Raw genomic sequence first — 13,679 nt, forward strand, 5'->3', positions numbered from 1 at the left:
TCAGATAGATGCTTTGCATATCCTTAACTTCTGCCTCTGCCTGTTCCAGCTGAGGCACAGCAGCCCGGATTGTCTAAAAAAAAAAAAAAGTTTCATGTTCTACAGGTGAGCTCCAGGACAAGAGGATGAAGCGCGGCAACAAGAGGAATGCGTTTTAAGCGTGATGATCTGATCTTTGCCACAGCATTGCCAACTGAGCTGCGTTCTCCTGTGGACACCGTTTCGGCTCAGCTGATGACTGGGATCACTGCACCCCCCACTGAGGAGAAAGTCCAACACTCACAGATGCAGCTTCACCAAACTTGATGTGCGACCATGGATCGTGATGAGGTAACGGGCACACCTGATCATTTGCATCACAGATAAGAGAGTTCCGCTGTTGAGACGCTGGAAATATTTCAACTAACTGTGTAAAAACTATTTGAAACTTGGATTCCCCCTTTTGCCTGCTTTTGTTGCCACCAGCAGAATATTTCATAAAAATAAAATACAAGAGGAAGTGGCTGTCGGAGAACTGAGATTCATCAGCAGTAAAGTTGGTGGTTGATGTCGAATAATTTTACTTCACAATGGCAAGAGCAAAGAGCAGCTGTTGTAATGTGGAAGAACGACAGCCACGTGAGACCTGATAGCGAGCTTGTGACAGTATGGTGCATGCTTCAGGGGGGGGGGGGGGGGTCTGCTTGTGTTACCAGACCTACAATGTAAAGTATTGAATTCAGCAACAGGTGTTAGTGCTGGCATGCACAACTCATGTTGCTGTGCTGTCCTCTCGTGTCACACAATTGGATTCGCGTTAAATGAGACCAGCAGCCTTGATCTTGAATAGATTTCTTTATGTTGGGGATTGTCCAGTAGTCTGATGTGTCTTCCTAGTAAGAAGACATTTCTCACGGGTGCCATAGCTTTACTCTATTGGTTTGTGCATCTTTGTGTGACGTTTGTTGTGGAGTTGTGCTGCTGCAGGGCTTTAATTCTCCCCCCCCCCCCCCCCCCCCCACCAGGGATGAGTCACCCTAACCTTGAACTTAGCCTAAAACTGTAGCCTAGAATATAATAAAGTGCTAAATAGTTGAGTGAATTTGAGTGTATGAATTGCATCAAGTTCTAGGTTGAGTCTGAATGCTGCTATGATGAGTAATTATTTATGGTCAATGCTACTCAAAAGGTATTGGACAGAGCGAAAAAGTATCTCGCCATAAAACAAACAAACGTAAAAGCTTCAGTTAACAAGAGAAGTGAATACTTCAACGATGAATAATGTGTTTGGTCGAGGAACATCTAAATTCTTGTCCTGGGTTTTCAGGTTCGGACAGAGTTGGACCAGATTTCTGCGAGGCTTCGGGAGGATGGATTGTCTGCAGAGGCCAGTGTTGAGGAGCGACAGCGCCACCTGTGGCAGCAGCTGCTCAACAGCGAGGCGGAGCTCCAGTCAGCGAATGCGGAGCTGCAGACCTTGCGTACCCAGCAGGCCAATGAAATGGAGGAGGTGAACACATCGGATTCGTTGGGAGTTTTTAGTTCAACAACTGTCTGAAATGTCAGCGATGATCGAATGAATTTGAGTAATTACGTCGTACGTTCGGCTGTTTTACTCAAACCACGTTGAGTTACGTCCCTTTCTGAAACAGGTACAGGAAAATAACATTTGCTTCAAAAAGGCTTGTCGGTCCCCGCTGAATTACATTTAGACTTTTGGTCTGTGTGCTTGCTAGGTGGAGAGCTATGTCGCACATATCCGTGGACTTCTGGAAGAGCGCGAGTCTCTGACTGCAGACTGTGAGAGAGACAATGAACAGAGTCGACGAGAGCTCCAGCAGATCAGCCAGCAACAAGGTGAGGCATTGCAAATGTTCTGCCACGCTGGCATACCCTTTAGGAGCCGACTGGCATAGCAGTACTTTAAAAAAAACAATAATATGATACGGGAAAAACATAACAAGAAGTGGTGGCACGGTGACGTAGTGGTTAGCGCTGTCGCCTCACAGTAAGAAGGTACCGGGTTTGAATCCTATCTGCAGAGTTTGTATGTTCTCCCCGCGTCCGCGTGCGCTTCTCTGGTTTCTCATGTTCATCTTTAATCTGTGACTGTGCAATAATTCTCTGTTTCGTATGTCGTGGAACTCTTTCTGCTAGAGAGTCAGAGCAGGGAGGTGGCGGAGATGTTGGCTCAGGAGGGCCTCGGGGAGATGGACTTGAGCACTCCCAGTGAACAGGTTGCTTACTTGCTGGTGGAGCGGGCCACCCTGCTGGAGAGGCTGGGGGTGGCTGAGAGGACCCTGGAAAGTCAGAGCCTCACTGACAAGTTGAAGGAGGTGCAGCACCAGGTGAAGATCTCATCTGCACACTGGTTGTGTGGCGTTACTGTCACGTAGTTCACTGTCACCATTCGGACTCTAAATCTGAGGGTTCCCGCCTGCACCATCTTCAAAACTGAATGTATGATTATCAAATACTCAGGCAAATATCGAGACCAGTGAGTCTTGGCAATCTACTACTACTGTACTTTCGGCTTGTCCCGTGAGGGGTCGCCACACTTCACCCTGCCCTTTGCATCGTCCTCCCCAACACCAGCCACTCTCATGTCCTCCCTCACTACGTCCATGTATCTTCTCCTGGGTCTTCCTCTAGCCCTGTTCCCTCCCTGGCAGTTCCATCCTCAGCATCCTTCTACCGATATAGTCCCCGTCTCCCCTCTGGACATGTCCAGTGAGTCTCAGTAATAAAGGAGCACATTTGTTACACAGTGGTGGAGGGGGGGCATGTAGGAAGCCACAGACATCATGGCAGAGGTGGAGGGACTGACATTGTGGCTTGGTTGAATAGGGGGAAGACACGATTCCCAAAGTACAGGTAATCACGCAGGTTTTTCCTCTCACCAGTGCTCCTCCCAGAGTCGATTGAAGAAGCTGTTTGGCCTGCGCAGGTTGGGTCAGAGCAAACACAATATTGCCCCCGTAGGTTTGCTTCTTGCAGCGTATATAAACTAACCGACTAACGCTGACGTGCCGCGTTACATGAAGCACTCGCTTGTCTCAGAGTGGGACTGCGATATGCCACGAAATCTGCATGAACGCATTGATGCAGAGGACTTCTCTCGCAGAGTAACACTTCTGTGAATGTGATTGCCTAACAACGGAGGAGTGCTTGAATTGGGGGGACGAGCATGCCGCAGGTAACAGCACGTGTACGTTTTGTCTTACTTGTCTCCTTGCACAGGTGAATACAGACATATACGATCACAACTCATTTCCCTCAACCCTTTCCAGGACTGCAGTGATGGTGAATCTCAATCTGGATGCATGTTTCTTACCACAGCATGCTGGGCTACTTACATTTTCAGCCACGCATAGTGGTCTATTTTTAGCCACACCCTTTCCTCTCAAACGATCTGCATTTCCTTTCTTTCACCTCAGGCCCACATTGAGGAGATTTCCCGGGAGAGGAATGAGCGCCAGCGGTTGGAGCGGGACCTGGAAGAGGCGTCTAGGAGGCTTGCGATGGCTCATCAGGATATCCGCAGACTCACCAATGAGCTGGATGCTGCTAATAGGAACAGTCTAGACACAACTGGTGTGTTGCGTCCTTGTTAGATTTTAACGTACGGTACACATGGATGCTCGGTTTGACAGATGCAGCCCCAATCACTCTTCTGACCCGAAGGAATGTGACATACAGTGAATGTCAGTGTCACTTGTTTTCAGCCAATGACAGGAAGTTATTAACACATGGAAAGAAATGCTGTGAAATGTTCGATGCAGCAGGAATCATATTTACAGAGATTCCGAATTTAAATATTCCTTTAATCTCAGGGTCTGATCTTGAGGTAACGGTCCAAGAAGTAGAGAACCTGAGGAAGGAAGTGGACAAACTGAAACACTGTGGTGAGACTGACTTTTAGTGTTAATTTAGAAACCAGCTTTCCGTGTGTGACACAGTGTTGAGATTACGATTAAACTAAGTAAGGAAATTTGAAGCAAGTTTTAAAATGTTTCCAGCAAACACATTTAACATTTACAACTTAACAAACCCACCATTCTGGAACACAGACTGCCTTCCCCTGAATTAGAAATACTGTATAATGTTGCACAATTATAAGGTTTAAACGGGCAAAGCAAGAGACAAGGAAAATAACGTTTTATGTCTAATATATATATGGTCCTAATTTCGTTTTTTTCACAGATATGATAAAGCTACAACAAGCCACAGAGCACAATAACAGACTAGACGCTGAGAACCGAGCGCTGAGGGAGAAAGTCCACAGTCTAGAGTCTGAAAAGAAAAATGTCCTGAACCAGGTTGGTATTTTAATCAATCACTGTAGGATTAAAATCAAATGTTGCAGCAGCTTGGCATCGTTTGGTCTTGTGTTTGTTCAGGTGGTTCTCAGTAATACAGACCAAAAAGATCAAAAAGAAAAGAACACTGACGCTGAACCACAAAACATTCTCTCTGCACATGAAAACGATTCCGTCCACAAAGGGTAAAGTCGTCACCTCGCAACAACTGCATCATGGTTATTATGACAAATATAGGTTGCTGCGATTCATGGAAATATAGCAAAATAAAATCTGGTCTCGCTGATTTTAAGCTTCAATCTCCTTCAGGTGTCGTGAAGCAATGGAGGACAGGCTTGTACAAGTGAGGGAGATGCAACGTCAACAACAGAGGCTGCGTAAAGCCCAGGAAGAGCTGGAGGAGAGGAACGAGGAGCTGGAGGCTCTGTTGGGTGAGACTCAGAATGCCAGCAAGGAGGAGAGGCATCACCATGAGGCAGAAATGGAGGGACTCCGCAGAAAGGTAATGAGGAAGTTTCTGCTCAGAATCCGTCTGATTGGATAAAGGTGTGATGGATAATTGTTGTGGTTCAGAAATATTTTACATGAGAAGTTAGTTTCTCACACTTTCATGAATTAATTTGCGCAATTGCTTCTCTGAATTATAATCTGAACTGGTCAATGCAGATAAAAAACCTGGAGGCAGAGCTGAAGAAGCAGATTAATGGAGAAGAGGCCAAACCCACTGAGTCCTCCTTGCAGCTGGTGAGAGGTCCTTTATTTTGAAAGTCACTAATGTGTAAGTTGTAAATGGACTGCATTTATACCTGTGCAGTGCTTTTCCACACTTTGCAGTGCCCAAAGCGCTTTACAGTTTTGGCCTCTAATTCACCCATTCACACGCTCACTCACTCCTCTACACTCTTCTCTGGCATTGCTATACTGTTCCCACGTGTTGGCACTAATTATGAAACTAAATTAAAATAAAGAACATAAACCTTGACTGTCATCCTGTGAAGATGAAATAATGATTTATGTTCTTTGCATTTCCTGGCTCGCTCTGATCATGCATGAAGCATCTAAGGGACAGCAGCCAGGAGAGAATGGCTCTGCTTGAGGCTCGTCTGACTGAGGAGAAGGACTGGAGGAAGCAGCTGGAGGTGGACCTCAGTGCTGCCCAGACTGCCCTCAAAAAAGACAAAGAGGTCACAACTGCACACATACACTACTGTGTACTTCTTCCGACAGACAGCAATACTGAACGACCGCTACACAATCGAATTTTCTGTTCGAGATTTTATTCAGAAACAAAAGTAACTACTTTTGAATAAAAAAAAAAAAAGACATTATTCATACATTTACAAGCGGATAGCACAGATACTATAAATTCCTGATTCTCCACACTACAGGCCTTGCAGATCGGTGAGCGAGAGCTGAAGAAGCTGAGGCTTGAGGTGAACAGCCTTCAGACTGAATGTCAACAAGGGAAGACACTCATCAAAAGCCTTACCCAAGTCAAGGGGGAAAAAGCAGTGCTCGAAGAAAAGGTTTGTTCATTACGTTTTAATGGCCTTTTTTATGTGACATGGTGCTTTTAAACATGATGCACCTGAGAAAATGTTCTTGCTATAGGGATACATAATGATTGAATATTGCATTAGCAGTTTAAAGTAAAGATGAGTCCACGGCGTACAGAACATCCCAGTAAAGCTGAACATCTAGAAGTAAAATGTGTGTTTACTGCAACTATTGACAGAGTGTTAACAAGGAAGAGGTTGAGCACAATAGGAAAATATTTGATTCACATAAATATGAATATTTAAATTTGAATATACAGAGGTGAATGTTTATTCAATGTTAACATATCAGAATGTTGAATTTATAAAACACATTATGAGCTTCTCTTGATCTTTCCGTCTTTGCCTCTGTGCCAGTTGGCCCAGGCGGAGCGTGCCCACAACCGGATCCAGAAAGAGCTGGATTCCTACAAGAGCGGTAACCGGACCCAGGAGGACGTCCGGGAAAACAGGCTTCAAGTCGAAAAGCTCCAGGAGCAGGCCAACGGGCTAACTGCTGAACTCGGCATCCTCCAGACAGCACACAGTGCCTTGAGGTTGTTACCGTCCCAGAGGTCACAGTGTGAATTGCATTTTCTCGTGGGGTCATATTTTAGAGGCCTTTGTTGAAACAGATCGGTGTTGGAGGATGAGTGATAAAACTGGTGCTACCTGGTATCACAGCCAGCCTCGAGGTAGGGCTGGAGAACGCGGAGCTTACTTCCATAAATGTGCATCTTTCCCAGGTCTGACATGGCTTCTGAGCGACAGCAGACTGCAGAGCTCCGGGCTCAGCTGAACTCCAGCAGACACGAGAAACTGACAGCTGATGGGGAGAGGGAGAGATTCCAGATGGAGGTACAAAGCCTCAAAGAGCTGCTCAAGTGGCATCAAGAGCAGCTCTCATCCACAAAGGAAGCCCTCATTAGCAGCCAGGCGCCTGAAGCGAACAGAGCTCATATAGAGTGCAGACTCAGTCCGGATGAGAGGAGCGAGGATGGGAGCCCGGATCAGGTAACTGGATCACATGTCCACTGATTTGTGTGAAATCCTCCTGAATGTTGAGTTGTATTTACATGTTCATACAGGTGAATGAAGGTGATATCCTAATCCGGAAGTGCAAATGTGTGTTGGGTTTCTAGCTTCCTTGTTTGAAGCAAGAGCTGAATCTTCTGCAGACTAAACTGGTGAAGGAGCAGCAGCTGGCCTCTCAGCACCAACTGGCCCTGCAGGCTCAGGCCAATGAGGCCCAGGCACACATCAGGGTGTGTGAGCCTCAAACGCCTCTTTGCTGTTTCATTGGATCATCTCTGATCTCTGTGTTTGTGCGTTTTATCTGACCACATACTAGTTTTGTTTTTTTTGTCTTAAATGTTACAACAGTTAATTGACCTTTTACACTTAATTTCATTTGTGTAACCGACAATCTGCAGCAACACATTCTTTTCAACATTTTGGTAGCTTAGCTTGTAGCATATGTTGCAGTCAACCTGTCTTTTATATTTATCTTTTATAATGACCATCAGCACCATTAGTCTCCCAATTTCATCCTTCTTATTTAATTTGACTCTCTTGATTAAAATGATCGCATGCGAGATTGGCTTCACGGTTTATACGTGTCCATGTTCAGTCCCAGGACTTGATGTTGAGCCAGAAGGCAGACGATGCTAAACAGATGAAGCAGGACTTGCAGAGGGCCCAGAGCCTTTTCTCCTCAGCAGAACGAGAGCTGCGCTACGAGAAGGAGAAGTGCACCGACCTGAAGCGACACAACGCCCTGCTGGAACAGGAAAAACTCAAGGTCTCGAATTATACAACAAATCTGAGCTTGTTGAAGCTGTCAGTTCATCCACATGCTGAACCGTAACGGGGAAGAAATGTGCTGTACATAAAGATCGGACTGACAAAATATGTATTACACCTCTGTTTCTGCTTCTGTTTAATTCCACGCGCTTCCTTCAGCTATGTGCCGAGCTGAAGCAGGTCCAGGCCAAGCTGCTGCAGGTAGAGCAGAGCGTCCACTCTCAGGAGGCCGAGTGTGAACGTCAGAAGCAGAAGATCAGAGAGCTGGAGTTAGAACTGGCACGCCACTCAGCAAACCACAGTGCCACCGTCAGTCTGCAGGAGGACCTGCGGGCAGAGCGGTTGCAGCTGATTGCTGCAGACAAGAAGGTCAGTGTTCATTCTGTTGCACAGTTTCTCCTCAGGGAGTAATGTTACCTCCGGTTTTATTTCCCAGTTCAGCAATCAAATTATTGGATTAAAATTGCAACTGTGGGGGGTTTGAGTGTAGCCAGTTCAGAGAATACAGGGCTAAAACCGTGACCTTGCATTCAGGCAAAGGTCTCCTCTTTGGTTGTTGCATCTTTAGAGCTGTTGTAAAAGAAGTGCAGATCTTTTTCCAGGTTAGTATCCAACAGACAGATGCATTAAGCAAATCATGGGATCCTTTCAACACATTTGGTGCTGCTGATTTTTTTCTGTATGTGTTGCTGAGTGAAATTTGCATCTGCGTTGTGACGGCAGGTATCGGAGCTGCAGCAGCAGTTAAAGAGTGCCCAGCACCAGCTGCGGGTGGAGGAAGCGCGCACCACGGAGTGCGGCCGCATAAAGAGGGAAAGCAGAGATCTTTCTGATGCCTTATCAGCCCTGAGAGCCAAGCAGCAGGAGGAGCACCTCACCAGGTCTCGCCTCCTGAAGTCAGCTCAAGTTTTGACTTCCTTTGTTGTAGTAATGCCAGAAGTTACAGACGTTTTCCTCCGTTTGTCAGGAAGCTGCTGGAGCAGCGCGAGGAGGGGCTGCAGCAGCAGCTACGCTCCCTGAGGCTGAATGAGGCCTCCATGACCAGGACCAACGCAGAGCTCAGCCAGCGCAAGCAGCAGCTTGACACTCGTCTGGCCGTCATGGAAGCTGAACTCAGCAAGTCCAGAGAGGAAGTACGGAGCTCATCAGATGTTGTAGCCTCCACCAAGGAGGTTGTGTTTTCGAAGGCGTCTGTCTGTCTGTCTGTCTGTCAGCAGGATTACAGAAAAGATGCTGGATGGACCTTGATGAAAACATAATCTGAAGATGGGTTTGGTCTAATTTAGATCCCATTAGATGTTGAAACTGATTAAATTCACTCACCAAAAAGTCACAGTCATAAAAGTGTCCTGTGTGCATTGTTATGGAAATTGCCTTCTGGATCTGATCCAGAATGAGGCCAGAAAAACATTTAACATTGTAAACCTCTTTTCCGGATTCAAATATCAACTCTGATTCACTTTTACTTTTCATGGTTGGTGTATAAAGATATCAAGAATGATTTAGAACCTTTCGAAGAATGATCCAGATCACCATGTGGACGGTGTAGATCCAAACTACAAGGGGAATGAGCTTCTTGGCGGAGGACTGTGCTCTGAGTGCTTTTCTAGTTGGTGATGCAGTGTGTTGGATGCCTGACACACCTGGAAAGTTACAACTGTTCAAAACGGACGAGTTTTACTACAGTCCTTTGTTATCGCGTGTTTTTTCTCAAAAACCTTGACTTTTGGCAGAGTCGCTTCGGTGTACATCTTTACATTATATTACGTAACTGCTGGCCATAAATATTTTATTCTGAAAATGTCTTTAATACAACATGAACTAAAATGTAGATTCATGGTTTTTATTTGTCCTGCAGATGAGCGAGACCCAGAAGTCAAGTCACAAATTGCAGGAGGACTTGGCAGCCAGTCAGCAGGAGTGTGATGGGCTGAAGGAGGAGTTGCAAGAGCTTCTCCTCCAGCTTGACGCAAATGTCAGGTGTGACAAGACTGTAAAAATAAAAAAAAGTCATAGTATAATCAGCACTTAAGATGTGGAGAATATGCTCTTCCTGATGCTAATCTGGACCTCTAATTAGGAAGTACAACGAAAAGCAAAGTCACTACAAGATGAAGCTGTGTCAGGCCAAGCAAGTTTTTCTCAAGACGACGGCACAGAAGGACGACATCGTCCAGAAGCTGCAGAACGACCTGATGCTGGCGTCCAGCCTCTCTCACATGGTCTTACACATAATGGAGATTAAATAATAGATGTTAGTTCCAGAACACTTGTTTTTGTTTTCTCTCTGCGTCTCATCTCCTCCCTGGTGGATTTCAGGAGAAAGAGAGAATCCACATGGTGACGGAGGAAAACGAGAAGCTTTTAAGGGAGAAGAGGGAGCTGCTTACGAAGATGAGTGAGAGCGAGGAAATGGCCAGCAAAAGCATGAGGACTGCATCGACTGTCCAACACAGGTGTCTGAATGAATGACACTCTTTAAGTGCTTTATTCAATCTGGTTGACGCCTGTCACTTTGAGTTTTTAGTGTAAATGAATGTATTTTAAAATGACTTCAGCGTCTCATTGCTGCTTGTGTTCAAGGGCCAGTGTCTTAGAAATGGAGAACAGACAACTTCAGGATCGAATCCTGAAGCTCTCCAATCAAGTCTTTGCCTCTGAACTGGCCCTGAGGAACGCCAAGTCAGTCTATAACCTGGAGGTAAAACCCCACAGAACAATCAAGCCTTAATCTGGCATGCCATTCAAAGTTTTATGAAACTGCTCCCACAGTGTTGGTGAGTCTGTCTTGCCTTAGGATGCTTTAAAGGTAACAGGAGTAGCTTGGCCAAACGTACACTGGGTGATGTGTCTTTTCATAATAGTGGTTCAAATTCTCAACAGAATAGCAAGACGGTGCTTCCCGCTGAAAGTCTCTGTGATCGCATCCTGCAGACATCTTCGCTCAGGTACGACTGTTCTGAGAAAACAAGGCTGCTAACTGTTTGTTGTTTACATTTTATTTGCATTTATTCATTTTCTTGCATGCCATTTTCCAATGTTTATTCGTCCCCAGCCTGACCCCAGGTTCATGCAGGAAACTGGACATCCTGGATGAGATCTGCCGCGTGAAGATTGTCGAGCGCCTGGACAACACCCGGCCGTCTGTCTCCACGCACCAACCCTGCGAGCAGAGCTACCTAAACCTCACCTCCCCATCGGGTCCTGAAGGCACCAAATGTATAGAGAACAGCTCTAATAACAGCAACCAGGAATGAGAGGTAGACGTCCACCAAGAGGACGGGTGTCGACGGATAGCCCCGCGGCATCTGGCCACGCCCTCTGAAGACGAAAAGTTTAAGTCGAAAGGGAGCTTCCACTCCAGTTCTGTTTCTCTTTCGTATTGAAAAGCAAGCAGGTTCTTGTTTAGCATGCAAGCAATATTTGTTTTTCATCGGGTTCAGAACAAAGGGGAGGGAAATGGAGGAAATGGCTGTGTCAAATATTTTATAGACATAATCTTATTTGCATGTTGTGTGTTGGTTTATGGGAAATGTTATTTTTATTTAATTTAATGGTGTAAATAAGCATGTGGCTGTCAAACAGGAGGAATATTAGAGTGAGAGTGGTTTAAACGGAGCACTTTATAAGACTGTTTACATTTTTGGTCAAACGCAGACGTGGACCGTTACAGTGGCTCTGACACTGTCTATGGTACGTATTTTACTACAGTTAAAATGTACCTGTAAGTTGGTGTCAAACAAAGCACTTTTTTTTTTTACACAAGTTTACAAAGTCATTTACCGTATAAAATGTAGCACTTATAGTACAGCGCGTCTTCGTGTCTGATGAATGGGAGTCCACATGTTGGGGTCCTTTCTGAGACCCATCACTCTGACCACGACAGCATTTACAACAAACACATCAACTCGTAGTTCAAAAGCATCCAAGCACAGTATTCCAGGGGCGTTTTGTCTGTTTCAAGCATCCTGAACGGTTTGTTTTTCAAATTGTTGATACTCAGACAGATGTGGGGAGAAAATACACACGCACTGATTCTTACAGGTACTCTTATTTTTTTCATCAATAAATGTATATTTTGTTTTCCTCCCTCCATCTTGCGCTCTTTTGGTGGCTGGATCAGCTGTACAATCAGTCAGTGATGCATTTTTAACAGTCTGTTTATTAAACAAGGTAAAGATACAAAGACTTTTCTTTCCTTTTTTTTTTTTTAAACGTTGATAACCTTAGTTTAATTTCTCAATGTTGGCTGTGCATAAGTAGTTGTCTAGAAACTGTATATGAAACCACAATGCAAGACAGGAAAAAAGTGTAACAAATCTACGCAATATCTTTTCATCGACAACATGGGTTAAACAGTTATCATACAGATTACAGCTCAGGAACTCCATGCGGAAGCAAAAAAAGAAAAAGTCAGCACGACTGAATACTGCAGAACAATACAGAGTAATGGAAAAGGGATGATAAAACAGGTTAAGGCTTACATGTAAATAAATGATAGAAAACATGAATATGAATAACATACGGGTAGACTAAAATAATCACGCTCAGCTCGTACGGAAACTTTTACGAAAACCGAAACATGTTTATGCAAACTCAATGGTTAGATACTATAAATGAGTAACATGTTTACAGAAACATGGACGTTTTCCAATTATCTCAAAGGAGAGCAAGTTGAAGAGGCAGGGTCTGTTGTCGGTGTAAATGTTTTCAGGCCAGTGGCTTGAGTAATAAGTTTTTATTCTTTTGAAAACATACTATATACTGTATATGTATTTTACATTATTCTCAGTTCCATCTCCAACACACCATATAGCCGTAGCACCTTTTCTGATGTCCCCTGAAGAATACAGAGTACTCTATTAGTACCATACAGAGGTTAGAGTTACAGTAAAAAATACAACAAACAATACTGTGTACAATAAAAGGAGTATTAAAGAGGAAAAGGAAATCAAAAAGGAGAAGCGTCATCCCCACAAAAACTCATAATATAGTCCTATGGAATATGATTCATACTGCAGTTTATTACAAACGGGTAAAGCTTATCAATAATTTCAAAAAGAAAGTACTCAACTGGGTCAGAGTAGCTGTACAGTAACTTCACATTTTGGTCCAATGTTTAGGTTTAAAATGGTGTAAAATTTACTATCAGATGTATTTCAAAATAAGGGCTGAGTAGCATAGAGCTGGCACTGATTCATGTGCAATTTATTCACGAATACAAGAACAAGAGTCAAGAAGCCAAGCCAAGTAGAAGCAGCAGACAGTCTCCCGAGCGTGATTTGAGCTTTCTTCAAACCCCAGCAAAGTTCATATATGGCACTAAGTTAATGGGACGTCAGGAGAAAGGTCCTGTGAAATGCAGTGTTTGTTTTATCACATGCCATGATCAGAAAGGTACCATAAAAGATGGATCAAACATGGAGTGAAATATATTGTAATTCCAAAAAAAATAAAGAAAAGCATAAAAACATTCATGTTTCTTCCCTTACTCTTTTCCTCTACCCCCCGAAGTCAGTAATACAACTCCTTGATACAATCATTAAAATTGTCATCTATCGATTGCCTTTTTTTCCATTTAGATGACCCTGTTCGTATGAGTTAAAAAACACAGAAGGTAACAGAAAAAGACTCATTTCTACACAGTCGGTACTCTTAGCTGCCACGAGTAACGCCTTTCGGCATTTTCATTTCCCATCCAACAAGATTGAAACAATTTGAGCCAAAAACCACAAGGCCTAAAAGTGCTTTAAGATCATCTTTGGATGCGTCCATACACCCAGCAAACAGTTTCTCCTACTTTCTCTATTCTTTATAGGGGGCAAATATCCTCTGGCATATTTTTGTTAAACCCATTTAATGGAAGAGAGAGAAAAATAAAAAATAATGACATTTCTGATGGTCAATGCACCCCCCCCCCCCCCCCCCAGTTTATACGACGCTTACGAAAGTGCTTATTAAATCTGACGCAAGACATTCTTTGCTTCGCGATCATCCGGAAAGCATCTAGCATTGTTACATTCACAAAATAACGCTGTGCTCA

The sequence above is a fragment of the Brachionichthys hirsutus genome, chromosome 2, assembly GCF_040956055.1.
Source record: "Brachionichthys hirsutus isolate HB-005 chromosome 2, CSIRO-AGI_Bhir_v1, whole genome shotgun sequence".
In the NCBI taxonomy this organism is placed as follows: Eukaryota; Metazoa; Chordata; class Actinopteri; order Lophiiformes; family Brachionichthyidae; genus Brachionichthys; species Brachionichthys hirsutus.